The following is a 4,598-nucleotide window of genomic DNA, read 5'->3' as shown; positions in this document are numbered from 1 at the left end:
TTAACACGGTGTATTTTTACGATCAAACAGATGCACTACGATGCGGTTAAGACGGTGAAGCCAACAAAACATGGATGTTCATTTTGCTGCACACATTTTTTGAAGCATATAGTCTTTCTTCGGCTACTTAAACCCAAACATTTCAATGTCGGCCTACCTGCCTGCCTGTATAGATAAATTTATTTATCAAACACTCCTGGTATCAATTATACAAAGTGACAACCAGAAACATTGAAACAAGTGCGGCGCCCGTTTTTACAAAACAGAGCCCGAAGGCTACCCGTTACAGACACTTATAGAAATGCCGAATAACTTAAAGCCGGTTACAAATAACAGCCCGTCCCTCATTTCAGCCATCAGCCCAAAAGGTAAAATAATTTTTTAACGAGAAATTTGTATGGGCCTCTCGCGTTATGAAACCGGCGCCCATCCGATTTAGCTCTGATTGCATTCCGGGTGCACAGCATTTGTTTTGAGTTTCTAGTGCGGGTGTTTGCCTTGGACTTGGCCGCGGGTCCTAGCGCGTGATACACGGTCTACTTTGGTAAAGCCTGTGGGCGAAACAATACGGGTCTGCCAGTCATGGAAAACCTGCACCTGCAAGAGGACCTTCACCTGCAAGGCTCGCTTCGGGCACTGGTGGCGGATAGGGAAGACGTAAGCTCTGACGCGTCAGTGTTCTAGTTGAGAGAAACGGAGTGCGCTAGGCTGGATCGGTGTCAGATCTACCCATAAGATGGGGAGACCCTAAGTGGAGACAAGATAGTGAAGACCACCAACTCCGTTGTTTCCTCAATCTTCGCATCTCAATCGCGGAGGTGGCCGATCTTTTTGTCGAACAACGTTTACTCTCCCTCTCTCTCACCTTTTTTGTTGGTGCGCTGGTGATACCCACGCCACTCTGACGTGTACAAGCATATCTAAAGGAGTACCTCATCCCAAATATTACGTAAGATTTAAACACCCATGTGGCTGGACATCCACCTTTGTCATAACGAAGGAACTATTATACCTCCAAACTTGGCCTCGTGCTATTCTTGCATTGAAAGTAAACAAGAACTCGGCCGCTATCCTCGCAAGTCTCAACCAAACAGGCTGTGTCCTCTGTAGCTACTCCTACAATTCTTATCTCATCAGCCTTAGACAGCAGATCAATCTTAAAAATAGGGTGATCTTAAATATGATAGCTAAAGAACACGCCCCATGGTTTAAATTTGTCGGTCTTCTCAGAAATCTGACCTTAATGCAACCCGGAAGAGTTCCCTGCATTCAGCAATGAATCTACCCAAATTACCCTTGAGAGACAAATCATGCTCTGGCCCTTTCTTCAGAACGGTTGGGGTAACGACCCAAGCCAATGCATGAAATATTCAAGTCATATTTTAACTTCCGTGGCATTTACCCAAGACACTGTCGTGGTGCGCCGCATCTCCAACACCCCACTAACACAACATCCACACTACACCGCTCCTCACACGGTACAAATACCGATGTCACCTATATAGACGCCAGCCATTTCTTCGATATCTTTCATCTCTGGCTATGGCAAATACACCTGGTGACGTGCGGACCTGCCCCTCTATCAAAACTACAACATCCTGAGACGCGGGAGTATTTTCAGTGATTGTCTGTGGTGTATTTCAGGGTGGGTTATATGTTATATGACTTTTTTCTTGAATCAAATGCTGGTTGATATCTCTGCTATGGCCATTCGTCGCATCGGTCTTTGTGTGTACTGCCTGTTTTTTGAACGCGAAAGTGTTTTATCCCGGATACGCAAAGATTTCACTGACGTCATATCCGCCATGGAATGACGCCAGTATAATGGAGCAAGCGGCCTGTAAAAGGTGCACCCCTGCATACAGGGTCTTCTTGCGGGGAAGCAACCTTTAGTACTAAAGAGTACGTTAAACTTATGGTTGTTTGTTTTCGGGTTTTATGTCTTAACACGAAAGTGTTTAATGCCCGTATACACCAAGGTATCGCTGACGTCATATCCGTCACGGAAACGACGCTAGTACACCTTTGCCGAAACGACCCACCAGGAGGATGTCGCTAGCCAAGCACACACACAAGTCAGCCACCGACCCGCAAATCATGTTCAGCTTCATGTTTCGTTCCACATTGTTTTATTACCAATTCCTATGCCAGAGAAATCAACCACAGTTTTTTCAAGATGAAGGATTGGTCGTTGCCATCCCCGTTACTCCCAATCCCGCAGCCAGTACAATCTTCCGATCCACGCTGCCTGTCGTAGCTTCCTCACGGGTAAGATGACACGTACTACTCAGGCGCTCATAAGTCAATACACACTGTACCAAAATATCCACCTGGTGTGGAACCCTGAACATCCTTCACATAGATTTCCCCATCAGGAACTCAGCATATATTTTTCCCAGGCCTCTAAAGCAACACTGAGATACACTGGCCCTCAGGCCAGTGTATCTCAGTAACAGGATATCCCCTAACCTAACATTAGCACGCCTCACGACGATATTCTTCCCTTTGCACCAGGCATATCAAAAGAGAAGTTATACGCCTCGAGCGCTGCCTGTAGGGGCGCCACTGAAATCCACCTAGCGGCTCGTTTCGAAAGCAGTCGCGGGAGTTAGCGGCCCGCTCTCCACTTTCGCCCTTGCTTTTGCGGCACGTTCGCGACTGATATTTTTCGTTTGTATGCGTTAGAAATACATATTTAGAGCAGTCATTCTGTTCGCAAATGTGGTGTATTTACGGCAGTGTAAATGCTTCTGACGCGATCTTAGTGTGGTACTTTCGGCCCGCATAAGCGCCAGCTGTGTGTCACAGGCTGGCGTCGCGAAACCGGCATATGCGTGGAGCTGCCGTGAAATTTACTAACAGTACCTACACAAGCAGCGGTCGTTCAGATGCTTATCCTACGGCTGTACGTAACTACAATGTAAATCGGTTTCATGTGCTTATGCAATCTAGCGGAGCACTCATACCTGACAGCACGCCGGTTACGCTTCATATCTCGGATATTGATCACTACCCTGAACACGTTAATGTGGCATACATTTCACGGACATTCTACGCAATACGTACGATGGATAAAGCAAAATTACATGCGGCAGTCAGCACACGACAAAGAATTTACTGCTTGGTCGTCTTGTTGGGAGGTGAGCCCTCGCAAACATTTGTCATCTGCTACATATATCCTCCGCTTATATCCGCGTCCACGACTAAACGCTTCTTCGAAACATCGCCACATTGCACAGGGAGCCTGCAGAATCTCGCAAGAAAGTGGAATTAGAAGGCCTTATGAGATACCAAACGACACATTTTATCGCTTGTGAACTTACTGCATACAGCAAAAAATCTGTCCGCCGAGTAATCAGCTGTTTGCTAAAGTCGAAACACAAAAGTGAACGTTATGTTGCTTCCAGACTGGCAGACCATATATTTTTCTGTGATTTCATTACCTCTCCTTGGTCCTTGCTCTCTGGCGGTAGTGGGCACATATTTAACAATCAACAGGCTTGGAATATGCTTAACATGTTTGCGTGGCATCTATTCCTATAAATGGCGCAATTTATTGTCAGTTAATAGGTAATTACATCCCCGAATCACATTTTTCTACCACGTATATATTCGAAACAAAGCCGCATTCGTTGTCCGCGCTGCAAAGCGAAACCAATCTCTCACTGTGCCAGTATCAGGTCTAAGCGAGGCGACAACAGAATTCCCTTGGGCTGAAGTATTCAGAGGTAACAGCGGTGATATGATGCTGCCGTCGCCGACGCTCCTAAGAGCGGCGAAGATCACGCAGTACCGCGTTCCCGGGTAGCTCTTGTTGGTGTTCGAGCACTCTTTCAAGACGCAGTTGTTTTTTGAAGTGCCATAAACGTACTATTCCTTACAGACATCACGATAACAGGTTGTTTACGGTGCAAACAGGCAAAAACAAGTGAATAAGAACCAAAATACTGCACCAGCCGCTATTAGTTGCGCAGTGGCCATCCCGTATGCGCCGTGGAGAAGCGGCGGCAGGCGGCTCAGCGATCGCGAAGCTCGAGGCGTATACTACGGAGACTTCCAGCCAATGCCTGTCCTCACAAAACTAGGCTAAATCACATGTGTTCGACTAAATATCCCGCCTCATGTCATACTGCTCACACCCAAGTAATCCAAGCAATACGAACTTCGATGTGTCGAGCCCTCTCAACTTTATAAACCCCTTCCCTTCCCTGAGCTGTGGAAGAACCTTATGACCGTAACAGACGTGAACGCCCAGCTACTCTTGGTCTCCATGGATCAGGCAGAACCAGTGTCCCATTGTCAAATAGAATGTGGGACCACTTCCGCCTCTTCGAGCTAGAAAAAATGTTGTTCTACACGACTGATTTCCCGCAAAACTAGCAAATACCGTGGAGTGGAAGAAAACAAGATGATACGTCTCGTGCATGCTTTCGTTCTCGGCCGCATAGCATACCTCACCCTTTTTCTAAACCCCAAAGTCAGCGAAACACACACGATTGAGGCCACTATATGCCAATCTACGTCTCCCCGCTAACGTCTCGACAGACAAATTACGCCTTTTTGGCATTCACGATACACTAGACGAAATTATCGAAGCT

This window comes from Haemaphysalis longicornis, unplaced genomic scaffold (assembly GCF_048455015.1).
Source record: "Haemaphysalis longicornis isolate Haplotype H1 unplaced genomic scaffold, Haemaphysalis longicornis Haplotype H1 scaffold_10, whole genome shotgun sequence".
Classification (NCBI taxonomy): domain Eukaryota; kingdom Metazoa; phylum Arthropoda; class Arachnida; order Ixodida; family Ixodidae; genus Haemaphysalis; species Haemaphysalis longicornis.
The sequence above is the reverse complement of the archived record's forward strand: the minus strand, read 5'-3'. Positions refer to the sequence as shown.